Genomic DNA, 13995 nt, shown 5'->3' with positions numbered 1-13995 from the left:
GTCCTTTGCATGGTCATAGATGAAGCTGAAAACCATAATTCTCAGCAAACTATCACAAGGACAGAAAACCAAACACTGCATGTTCTCACTCCTAGGTGCGAATTGAACAATGAGGACACTTAGACACAAGGCGGGGAACATCACACACTGGGGCCTCTCGTGGGGAGAGGGGCTGGGGGAGGGATACCATTAGGAGAAATACCTAATGTAAATGACAAGTTGATAGTTGCAGCAAACCAACATGGCACACGTATACCTATGTATCAAACCTGCATATTGTGCACATGTACCCTAGAACTTAAAGTATAATAATAATTTTTAAAAATTTTCTAGTGCTGCGAATTGGAGACAGGTTTGTCTGCTTCATTTAGCTCAGTTTCCTTTCAGCCACGTTGAGAAATATGGCAGTCCCAGTCTACCTAGTTAACTATAATTGCTTTGCCAAGTGCTGTTTTATTATGGCTCTGGGAGGGGTGAGACATTTTTAAATCACTCACATTCTGTGAGCAAGGAATTGTGATTGTTTTCCATTTGGCTGATACTTTTGCTACATTAATAATCACCTTTTTTTGGATGGAATGCCCTGATTACTCAGCCTTTGGACTCTTAAGCTGTTTTTGTCTCACTTTTTGTTTTGCGGCCCTTCCAAGGTTCTCAACTGACTAGTACTTATTAGGTATTATAAGTTGTTTGTTATTTAAGCAATCTCTTCAAAGATTTTTGTTTACCTTGAGGGACACATTAAACCTAATTTGCCAAAAATGTCTCATCCTTGCAGAATCTATGTGCTTTTAGACTTTTTCAGGAGACTTTTCAAGTGGCCATTCATGTTGAGTACAAGATGCATGGCCACATTGATACCCATCATGGAGACTACACCCAATCATTATAACTGGGCATCAAAAATGGCACATCAGGTGGAAAATGGTGGATAGAAGGCAGGGCTAACTTGCAGCTTTCACTCATATGGACAGAACAGTGTGCAGATACTCACATTATGAACTTTTGCTCCAAGAACTACCACAGGAACATACCTAAATAACAAAAATATTTCCCAGACCCTTTGAAAGAAGCAACTTGCTGCTGCAAACATTGAGAGACAGCCAAAAATCTGTGAGCGCCCAAAGTGTGAGAGAGGATAAGTCCACCTCCAAACACACATTCTCACTAGGGAGCCTGAAAATTCAGGTCGTGGAAGAAGGATTTAACCTTATCTAGAGCTGAAACAAATTTAAAGAGCCAAATGAAATATAAACGTAGAAATGGGAAGAGCCCTGTAGGCACTCCCGTCCCCCAAAAAAGCCCAGGGAACCCATTTTTTACTTTATCTCACAGAGTTCCTTGGGGAGGGCTGCCAGTGGAATTGGGGAAAGACCACAAGGAGTAGAAAATTTCCAGCTAAACTTTGTAGTAATTTTGACTGAGTATGAATTTTCTAGGGTAGAGTCTTGGGGTGGGAGGAGAACAGGAAGTGCAGGTATGAGCACAGAAACTGTGGTGGGGAGGGGCAAAGCCTGAAAGCCCTACTTGCTTTCTCAGAGGGGAGGCTTGTAACCTGGGGCAAGTTCCTACCCCTGTTCACCAGCTGCCCGGACACAGGCTTGGTGTCGTTGGAGGAGTATGATGGAAATGAGACTGGCTTTTCTGGCTGCATGAGAGCTATGTGAGGCCTGTCACTGCTGGCTTTTTCCTACTTTCCTGGTAACCTGTATGTTGCAGCAGAGGCTGCCATAATCCCCCTGGGAACATAACTCCATTGGTCTGAGAAACACAACCCCATCTCCCACAGTGGATGCTGCAAGCCCCACCCAAGAAGAGTCTGAGCTCAGAAACACCTAAGCCTGCCCCCAACCTGACCGTCTTTCTCTACCTACGCTAGTAGCTGGCATAATCTCTGGAAAGCTCTATGGCCCCACCTACTACCTGAGAAACCTGAGTACTTATCCAGGTGACCCTACGGCAAGCTTGTATCTTCCCTAGGCTACCACAGCTGATGCTCTCTTGAAAGTGACACACCCTGGATGGAGGCCAACCAACATAAACCATTACGGAAACCCATAAAAGAATAACCCTGCCCTAAGAAATGAGAAAATAACAGTAAACTTCACTACCTGTAACATCCTGCAACCAGAGGTCCTAAGTCCATCCAAATGACAATTTCACTGCCAGCACACAACCAACATTTGAGAAAACCAGTGCACTAAACAACACTACAACCTAGGTCCCAAACAGAGTCCACCTCACTCCCTTGCTACCTCCACTGGACCAGGTGCTGGAATCTATGGTTTAGAGACCTGAAGATAGATGACATCACAGGACTCTGCAGACACTCACCCATACCAGTCTGGTGCCCAGTAGCTCTGCTGGGCAGCTAGACCGAGAAAAGAAATAAGAATCACTGCAGTTCAGCTCTTAGGAAGCTACATCTCTAGGGGAAGGGGAAAAGCAACACATCAAGGGAGCACCCCATGGGACAAAAAGATTCTAAATGGCAGTGCTTGAGCAGCAGATCTTTCCGCTGACATAGTCTACCCAAATGAGAAGGAATCAGAAAAACAATTTTGGTAATATGACAAAACAAGTTTCTTTCATATCCCCAGAAGATCACACTAGCTCACCAGCAATAGATATGCACCAAGAAATCTCTCAATTTCCAGAAAAGAATTCAGAAATTCGATTATTAAGCTACTCAATGAGGCACCAGAGAAAGGTGAATGCCAATTTAAAGAAATCAAAAACATGATACAGGATATGAAAACAATATTCTTCCTTGAAATAAATGGCATAAATAAAAAACAATCACAACTTTTAGAAATGAAGGACACACTTTGAAAAATGCAAAATACATTGAAAAGTCTCCACAGTAGAATCACACGGGTAGAACAAAGAACTTCAGAGCTTGAAGACAGCCCTTTCAAATGAATCCAATCTGACAAAGACAAAAAAGAAAAGAAAAAAAAAAGAATAAAATGTAAACCAACTTCTCAAATTCTCCAAGAAGATTGGGGTTATGTTAAATGAAAGATACAGTCTTTTTCAGACAGACAAGTGTTGAAAGAATTCACCACTGCAAAGTCAGCACTACAAGAACTGGTACTGGTATAAAAACAGGCATATGAACCAATGGAACAGAATAGACAACTGGATCATGAAAAAAATTGTGAACAGGAGGCAGGAATAAATTGTAGCTCCCATTCGGATGGACAGAGCAGCATGTGGAGACTTGCATTGTAAACTTCCACTCAAAGAACTACTGCAAGAAAATACCACAAAGGCCGAGATAATTCACAGACCCTTTTAAGGAAGCAGATTTCTCCTGCAGGACCTGAGAGACAGCCCAAATACTGTGTTGGTATACACAGCTGAAAGACCTCAACAGTTCACAGCACAAGACAATGTGCAGACACCCTACAGTACCAGCTCAGAGTCTGGTAGCTCTGTTGGGTGGCTAGATACAGAAGAGAAATAATAATCACTTCAGTTTGGCTCTCAGGAAACTCCATCCATAGGGAAAAGAAGAGAACATCACATCAAGCAATCACCTTGTTGGAAAAAAAAGATCTGAACAGCAGCCCTTGAGTCCCAGACCTTCTCTCTGACATAGTCTACCCAGATGAGAAAGAATCAGAAAAACAGCTCTCGTTATATGACAAAACAAGGTTCTTTAACACCCTCAAATGATTACACTAGCTCACCAGCAATGGATGCAAACCAAGACAAAATCTCTGAATTGTTTTGTTTAGGGAGGCTGAAGATGGGGCCCCAATCCCTTCTAGCTTGGAGGGTTTCTGCTGCTGAGAAATCTGCTGTTAATCTGATAGTTTTTCCTTGATGAGTTACCTTGTGCTTTTGCCTCACAGCCCTATTTTCAAACTTCTTAAACAAAACAATTATCATCCAAGAATTTTGTATTCAGTGAAACTAAGCTTCATAAATGAAGGAAAGATACATTTTTTTTTTTCAGACAAACATATGCTGGGAGAATTCACCAATACCAAGCTGGCACTGTAAGAACTGCTAAAAGGAGCTTTAAATCTTGAAACAAATCCTGAAAAGAAACATCAAAACAGAACCTCTTTAAATCATGAATCTCACAGGACCTATAAAACAAAAATACAATAAATAAATAAAGGTATTCAGGCAGCAGGTAACACAATGAATGGAATAGTAACTCATATCTCAATGTGAATATTGAATGTAAATATCCTAAATGCTCCATTCTAAAGATAAAGAATTCATAAGAATTCACCACTCAAGTATCTGCTGTCTTGAAGAGACTCACCTAACACATAAGAACTCACCGAAACTTAAGGTAAAAGGGGTGGGAAAAGAAATTCCATGCAAATGGGCACCAAAAGTAAGCAGGGGTAGCTATTCTTATATCAGACAAGACAAACTTTAAAGCAACAGCAGTTTAAAAAGGCAAAGAGGAACATTATACAATGACAAAAGGCCTTGTCCAACAGCAAAATAAAACACATAATCCTAGAGCTCCAAAATTTAGAAAACAATTACTACTAAAACTAAGAAATTAGATAGAGAGCAACACAATAATAGCTGGGAACTTCAATACTCCACTGACAGCACTAGACAGGTTATCAAGACATAAAGTCAACAAAGAAACAATGGACTTAAACTATACCCTAGAACAAGTGGACTTCACAGATATTTACAGATATTTCCATCAAAATACCATCATCATTCTTCACAGAACTAGGAAAGACAATCCTAAGATTCATATGGAACCAAAGAAGAACCTGCATAGCCAAAGCAAGACTAAGCAGAAAGAACGAATCTGGAGGCATCACATTACTTGACTAAAAACTATACTATAAGGCCATAGTCACCAAAACAGCATGGTACTGGCAAACAAATAGGCATATAGACCAATACAACAGAATAGAGAATCTAGAAATAAACCCTAAAACTTACAGCCAATGGATTTTTGACAAAGCAAATAAAAACATAAAGTAGGAAGAGTACACCCTATTTAACACATGGTGCAGAGATAATCAGCAAGCCACCTGTAGGAGAATAAATCTGGATCCTCATCTCTCACCTTATACAAAAATCAACTCAAGGTGAATTAAGGACTTAAATCTACAATCTGAAAATATATAAATTCTAGGAGATAATATCAAAAAAACCTTCTAGATATTGGCTTAGGGAAAGATTTCATGACCAAGAAACCAAAAGCAAATGCAATAAAAACAAAGATAAAAAGGTGGGGCTTAATTAAACTGAAGACCTTCTGCACAGTAAAAGGAACAGTGAGCAGGGAAAACAGACAACCTACAGAGTGGGAGAAAATTTTCAAAATCTATACATCTGACAAAGGACTAATATCCAGAATCTACAAGGAACTCAAAGAAATTAGCAAGAAAAAAAGATCCCATCAAAAAGTGGGCTAAGAAAATGAATAGACAATTCTCAACAGAAGATATCAAAATGCCCAACAAACATATTAAAAATGCTCAACATCACTAAAGATCAGGGAAATGCAAATCAAAACGACAATACGATACCACCTGACTCCTGAAAAAATGACCATATTAAAAAAAATAGATATTGGCATGGATGTTGTGAAATAGGAACACTTCTATACTATTGGTGGTAATGTAAACTACTACAACCACTATGAAAAACAGTGTGGAGATTCTGTAAAGAGCTAAAAACAGAACTACCATTTGATTCACCAATCCCACTACTGAGTATATACCCAGAGGAAAGGAAGTCATTATATGAAAAAGATCCTCTCACATGGATGTTTATAGCCAGTACAACTTGCAATTGCAAAAACATGGAACCAGCCCAAATGCCCATCAATCAATGAGTGGATAAAGAAAATGTGGTATATATACATCGTGGAATACTACTCAGCCATAAATGTAAACGAAATAATGTCATTCACAGCAACCTGGATGGAATTGGAGACCATTATTCTAAGTAACATAAATCAGGAATTGAAAATCAAACATTGTATGTTCTCACCCATAAGTGGGATCTAAGTTATGATGATACAAAGGCATAAGAATAATATAATGGGCTTTGGGAACTTGGGAACTGTGGGAGGGTGGTGAGGGATAAAAGACAACACATTGGATACAGTGTACATTGCTCAAGTAATGGGTGCACCAAAATCTCAGAAATCATCACTAAATAACTTATCCATGTATCCCAAAACTGCCTGTTCCCCAAAAACCTATTGACATTTTTTTAATGGCAAATCAGGTAGAAAAAGATTTGTCAGCAAGACATCTGGGCCCCCCAGCTGGCATTGGGGGCGAATTCAGTCTGGCCTGGTGATTACCAGGGCTGGTGAGACCTAGGGTGGTGCATGGCAAACGTCCATGACCTCCTAGGGCTTCAGTTTTATTGAAATTCAAAGGGACACCTTGGACCCCATCATGGTCTAACTTTGCTTATGTGGATGCCCATGACCTCCTCAACTTTGATCTATGTATCTATCATTTGATTATCTTGGCACCTGGAGAGCTACTTCTCTACTATCACTGAAACATCTCTAGGTTTTATACTAAATAAAATTGGAATATTTTTAAGCTGTATGAATTAAGAGATTTTAAAGTGACCAAAGCTAAAACTCTTGGTCACATCCTCACCACTTTAAGGCTTAGGGTTTTCTTTTTCATCGCTGAGTCTCTCCCTTTCCTCTCATTCTTCCACTTGTAAATCTCCAGAACATTTTCCCTCAACCACTGTGACTTTGTTCCCTCTGTCTGATTTCTCAGTTCATGCTGATGGGTGATGGTGGAAGTGGGAGGATTTCAAAGTCCACACTGGGTAGATCTAGGTCAGTCTGGTCCTCCTGGACAGGAGGATTGTGAAGGTTGCGGGGCTTAAGCACAGGCCTCAAAATGTCTAAAGAGCTTCATTTTATCTTACTAGTAACAAATATCCTGTTATGTTTGCACTTTGTTGCATTTCATCATTTTTGGGTTCTCTGTTTTCATGAAAACTTATTTTACTTTTTGATCCATCTGTACTTAAAGACTTTCATCTCCTTTATTTTTATCTCTCACCTGTAAGGCTAATATGATGTGTCCTAAAGCCCCTTTCTTCTCTGTGTGTCAAGGCTCCTCCACCTTTGGCCAGGGTGAATGGAGTTTTGTCTTTACACAGAAGAATACTTAAATTGCTGGGTAAGACACATTTTCTCCCAAATTCCCTTTATGGAACCTAGGAATCCTAAGAGGTATGACCACTTACACCTGCTAAACCATGATTTTAAGAGCAAAATTAAAGCATTAAGGGCACATATATAAGGTTTGCCATTAATAAAGTGAAAAATGTATGAATAAATGCTCAATGATTAGGCTTATTCAACACAGCATGGCCCCAAACAATACTGTTGTATAATTACACCTTTTTATAAAAATAAAGGAGGTTGATAAGAAATTTTCCAGGGGCTAAGGGGACCCTGGCATTATTCTTCCACCTAACTAAACTTGTCTATACTAAGAAAAGCTTCTTAAACACCAATACCAAATATATTTCCATGTTTTTCAAAAGAGTTCGAAGAAACCCAATGTAATTAATGATTCTATATTAGGAAATGTGCTTCCCATTAACAGCTTCCTTTCCTTATAATCTAGTTCATATTTACTCCTCAAACCTCTTGAGCTTCTACTCCTTCTACTAGTCCTTCCTTACCAGAAACACAGTCTTCTGCATCCCTTCCATATCAATGTATTTACCAGACACTCCCTGAAGAGCCCAGTCCCATTGGAACAACTTGTAACAGGGTATCCTATCGCCAGCATAAAATAAAAAACAGACTACTCACTCTCTTTCTCTCAGGAAGGTAACAAATAGAGAAACGTACCAAATCCTCTTAGAGACCTACCCCCTTAACCAGTCTACCCCAGATATTAGAAAACCTAACAAAAACTAGCTATGGGTCTCCAAATTCCCAATAAATAAGTGACTACATACAGCTTTTTCGATCTGCAAAACCCAAGGCAGAGTGAAAAAGGCACATAGAAATCAAAGAAAGGAGAGACAAAAGACAGGACCAATTGTTGGCCCTCGCTATGGGAAAACTTCCACCTCCTGATCATTCTGGATGAAACCCAAAGGGCTATTGCAGCATTTCAAAGAAGTCTTGGCACTGGAGCCAAATCAGTAACAAGGGCTAAGGGCCTTCAGGCTTATAGACCCCCTGGATGCTATCATCAACGTGGTAAAGAATGGCATTGGAAGAAGAAGTGTCCCAACTCTGAAGGGCGGAGGGGACTCCTAATTCCTTATTGACCCAGGCCAAAGACTAAAAAGACCCAAAGCTAACAATGACTCTCCCGTGTAGCAATCAGTCCCAATCACAGCAATGGAGTCTTGGGTGACTCTGGGTGTGAAAGGTAGAAATGCCAATTTCCTTTTAAATGTAGGGGCCAACCTGTCAACCCTCACTTTCTGCCCTGGACCTCTGTCTGCCAAATACCATACTGTCATTGGTGTTAATAGCAAACACCAAACTAGGATTTTCACTCTATCCTACAGCTGACCAACTTCAATTGCAGTAAAACTTAGGGGTATGGGGACTTGGGTGCACTTATCACAAATAAAAATTATTTCTTTTAAGTCATCACAAAAACACACAATGCAGACTCCAAGTTATTCTTCTGAAGCACTGGAGGGTCTAAAGCTCCTGTCCAATAAATAATGAAAACCCAAAACATCAAACAATGAATATTTTCTTAGCATAAGTTTCTATTCAAGAAAACAGCTCAAAATGAGATCACCTTAAAAGATAAGTATTTTTAAAATTTTTCTCTTATTTACTCACTCTTAGTAAAATGACTTTATCTGCTAAAGAAATAATAAATCATACTCCCAGCTTATTAAAATTAACTTAGCCTTGTTGGCTTTGCATGACTTCCAAAAGTAGAAAATATGTCATACTTTGGCTTAAGAAGACTGGAACACCTCCTGGAACAAACCTATTGGCCCATAAAATGGGAATATCTGGCTAAACAAGCAATACAAAGAAACTTCCTTGAACCTGGCTATGGTCAGTTCAAACTTCCTTTCTAATTATATCAATAATAGTTCCTCTTTGACAAAGGGAAAAATGCTTTCTTACCTTATCTTTTACCCAAAACAATTTCCCTTCTGCCCTTAAAACAATTGTACCAACTATACTATTTTCATAGAAGAACTCCAAGAGAGTCAATATAACCAAGCTTTTATTACTGGGTCATCTACACATTTTTTGATGGGACTCTAAAAAGGAAGCTTATTTTTAAAGCTTATTAATACCACCTAACTCTACCATTCTCTGATAATCACAGTGACCACTGAACTTTCATTACTTTTACCACCTTCATGCAAAATATTTCTGCAGCACAAATTTCACCATCACAAGAAATTTGGCAGAGGTGGGGCGTTTTGAATCTTTATCATATCTACAACTCCCTCCACTATGGAGGAGATGATCCTCCATTGCTTTCATTTCTCCTTATTTAACTTTCAAATAGGCTCATGCATCTCTTCCTTTTCCCATGTACCAACATCACAAGATCCACCTACATGTAAGACCCCTTATTCCCTTAGGTTTGATGCTATCCTCTCTGTTGGGATTAGCAGGGTCAGCCACAGAAGGTGGAGCCTTGGGAATCAAGCATAAACTCTCAGGAGACCACAGTGACCCTCCAAAAAGAGCAGAGGGCCTCACTAGACTTCAAGGACAGCTGGACTCCCTGGCTGCTGTAGTCCTACAAGACTGAAGAGCCGTAGATGTCAGAACTGGACAAGGAGGAACATGTTTGTACCTAAAAGAAGAATGCTGTTTTTACATTAATCAGTCTACTTTGTTCCAAGAAAATATTAAGAATATTAATACCCAGGCAAAGAAAACTGAGTCTTTGGGAACTATAACAGGAACTAGGAAACAATGGATATTATCAGCCTTGCTTCCTTTAATAGTGCCAATTATTACCATACTTTTAGCTGTAACTTTCAGTCCAACTTTGTTTAAAGTGCTAACCAGTTTCTTGCTCTCTCTCCTACAGCAATTCCAGGCCCACGTGATGGTTTCGCAAGGCCTCCAACATTTGGCTGCTAATAAGCTATCTCACATTTCACCCACCATTCCCACAAACAACATGACTTAAAACTCCCTAGACCAGACAGGAAGAGACTTTAGGGCCCAGGCTAAGCAAGGATCATGACCCACTCAGCAGGAAGCAACTCTGGATTAAGTAACCTAGCCCCTCCACCTTCCATATGACTGTGAGCCTGAAATCACTTAAGGGAAAATTGACAGAAGATAGATAGTCAAGGTGGTAACCATGTCCTCAGGATGTGGCAACCATGGTGACCACACCATCAACAAAATGAATCCCTGCATTCGTATTGCAGTTAAGCTCATTCAAGAAAAGCTATCTCCATAAGGGAAGTTGCCCTGTAGAAAGCAGGCATATTTTGATTTTACCTGTCCTCAGACTGATGATTTGCTCTAACAATAGTAAAAAACAGACCACTGGGTGGAGATTTAAGATGCTAATGGGACACGTGATGTATGGACAAGCATGTACAGCTACTGTGCATGTGCAGCCAAAGGACCACCCATAATATGCTTACTAGCAACATTATTTCCCACACCCTTATGAATAATCATGTAAGACTTCCATAAAAGGAGTCCCCCTAATGCCAGTCTTTGCTTTCTCATCCTCATGGGTAGCTCGCTGTGAATTGACCCTCAGGGTGTACTGTCTATTCTGCACCTAACTTTCAGAGTATTCTTTCTCCTTTGAAATGCATTGCTCTATACTGTGTTTCCTTTGTGGTGTGTCTCATGTTTAAATTCTTTTAAACTCAAAATACAAGAATCAAGTTTTCACAACAACCATCAGCATTAAAATTATTTTTATATTATACTACAGTTAACTTTCTAAGCATCTCAAATATTTTAAAAGGTAGGTAAGATTTTTTAATTTTTCATTTTTAATTTGTGTTGGTACATCATAGCGGCATACACTTATGGGGTACATGAGATGTTTTGACATAAGCAATATTTTTTTTTGAGTAAAGAAGCAAGTTATCTTGTAGCATAATGCATGTAGGCTATGCTTTTTAGAAAATGATTTAAAAGATTTTACATTTGTTAATATTGATTACCTAGTAGGCAATCATAAACAGGGTGCAAATTTTCCAAAGAATGTGTTTTAAATTTAGCAATACAAAAGAAATTTTGTCATACCAGTGTTTTTAAAGTAGACATGGTATGCATCAAAGGTCAAGGCAACAGAATCATTCAAAAATACCTTTGTGTGTAGTGGACACACTGTGGCCCAGAAGCTTTTGCAGAGGCTTAGTAGAAAATAGAAAATCAGATCCTGGGACAAGATGGCCGAATAGGAGCAGCTCCAGCCTCCAGCTCCCAGTGTGAACGACACAGAGGAAGTGTGATTTCTGCATTTTCAACTGAGGCACCAGGTTCATCTCACTGGGGAGTGCCAGATAATTGGTGCTGGTCAGCGGGTGCAGCCCAACCAGCCAGAGCTGAAGCAGGGTGAGCCATCACCTCACCTGGGAAGTGCAAGGGGGAAGGGAACCCCTTTTACTAGCTAAGGGAAACTGAGACACACAACACCTGGAAAATAGGGTAACTCCCACCCTAATACTGTGCTTTACCAAGGGTCTTAGCAAATGGCACACCAGGAGATTATATCCCACACCTGGCCTGGAGGGTCACAGGCCAATGGAGCCTCCCTCATTGCGAGCACAACAGTCTGAGATCTAACTGCAAGGCAGCAGCAAGCCTGGAGGAGGGGCATCTGCCATTGCTGAGGCTTAAGTAGGTAAACAAAGCCACCAGGAAGCTGAAACTGGGTGGAGCCCACCGCAGCTCAAAGGGGCCTGCCTTCTGTGTAGACTCCACCTCTGGGGACAGGGCATAGCTAAACAGAGATAAAAACCATGACACAAGAAATACGTGACAAATGCACAAGCTTCAGTAACCGACTCGATCAACTGCAAGAAAGAGTATCAATGATTGAAGATCAAATGAATGAAAAGAAGTGAGAAGAAAAGTCTAGAGGAAAAAAACGAAAAAGAAATGAACAAAGCCTCCAAGAAATGCGGGATTATATGAAAAGACCAAATCTACATCTGATTGGGGTGCCTGAAAGTGAGTGGGAAAATGGAACCAAGTTGGAAAACACTCTTCAGGATATCATCTAGGAGAACTTCCCCAACCTAGTAGGGCAGGCCAACATTCAAATCCAGGAAATACAGAGAATGCCACAAAGATACTCCTCGAGAAGAGCAACTCCAAGACACATAATTGTCAGATTCACTAAAGTTGAAATGAAGGAAAAAATGTTTAGGGCAGCCAGAGAGAAAGGTCGGGTTACCCACAAAGGGAAGTCCATCAGATTAACAGCTCATCTCTCAGCAGAAACTCTATAAGCCAGAATAGAGTGGGGGCCAATACTCAACATTCTTAAAGAAAGGAATTTTAAACCCAGAATTTCATATCCAGCCAAATTAAGTTTCATAAGTGAAGGAAAAATAAAATCTTTACAGACAAGAAAATGCTTAAACATTTTGTCACCAACAGGCCTGCCTACAAGAGACCCCTAAGGAAGCACTAAACATGGAAAGCAACAACCGGTACCAGTCATTGCAAAAACATGCCAAAATGTAAAGACCATCGATACTAGGAAAAAAATGCATCAACTAATGAGCAAAATAACCAGTTAATATCATAATGACAGGATCAAGTTCACACATAACAATATTAACCTTAAATGTAAATGGACTAAATGCTCCAATTAAAAAACATAGACTGGCAAATTGGATAAAGAGTCAAGACCCATCAGTTTGTTGTATTCACGAAATCCATCTCACATGCAGAGAAACACATACGCTCAAAATAAAGAGATAGAGGAAGATCTAACAAACAAATGGAGAGCAGAAAAAAGCAGGGGTTGCAATCCTAGTCTCTGATAAAACAGACCTTAAACCATCAAAGATCAAAACAGACAAAGAAGGCCATTACATAATGGTAAAGGGATCAATTCAACAGGAAGAGCTAACTATCCTAAATATACATGCACCCAATACAGGAGCACCCAGATTCATAAAGCAAGTCCTTAGAGACTTATGAAGAGACTTAGACTCCCATACAATAATAGTGGGAGACTTCAACACCCCACTGTCAACATTAGACAGATCAATGAGACAGAAAGGTAACAAGGATATCCAGGAATTGAACTCAACTCTGCAGCAAGCAGACCTAATAGACATCTATAGAGCTCTCTACCCCAAATCAACAGAATATACATTCTTCTCAGCACCACATCACACTTATTCCAAAATTGACCACATAATTGGAAGTAAAGCACTCCTCAGCCAATGTACAAGAACAGAAATTATAGCAAACTGTCTCTCAGACCACAGTGCAATCAAACTAGAACTCAGGACTAAGAAACCCAATCAAAACTGCTCAACTACATGGAAACTGAACAACCTGCTCCTGAATGACTACTAGGTACATAATGAAATGAAGGCAGAAATAAAGATGTTCTTGGAAACCAATGAGAACAAAGATACAACATATCAGAATCTCTGGGACACATTTAAAGCAGTGTGTAGAGGAAAATTTATAGCACTAAATGCCCACAAGAGAAAGCTGAAAGATCTAAATTTGACACCCTAACATCACAATTAAAAGAACTAGAAAAGCAAGAGCAAACACATTCAAAAGCTAGCAGAAGGCAAGAAATAACTAAGATCAGAGCAAAACTGAAGGAGATAGAGACACGAAGAGCCCTCCAAAAAAATCAATGAATCCAGAAGTTGGGTTTTTGAAAAGATCAACAAAATTGATAGACTGCTAGCAAGACTAATGAAGAAGAAAAGAGAGAAGAATCAAATAGACTTCTCAATGCCATTCCCATCAAGCTACCAATGAGTTTCTTCACAGAATTGGAAAAAACTGCTTTAAAGTTCATATGGAACCAAAAAAGAGCC

This window comes from Mandrillus leucophaeus, unplaced genomic scaffold (genome assembly GCF_000951045.1).
Source record: "Mandrillus leucophaeus isolate KB7577 unplaced genomic scaffold, Mleu.le_1.0 Scaffold1619, whole genome shotgun sequence".
In the NCBI taxonomy this organism is placed as follows: domain Eukaryota; kingdom Metazoa; phylum Chordata; class Mammalia; order Primates; family Cercopithecidae; genus Mandrillus; species Mandrillus leucophaeus.
This window is presented reverse-complemented; position numbering follows the sequence as displayed.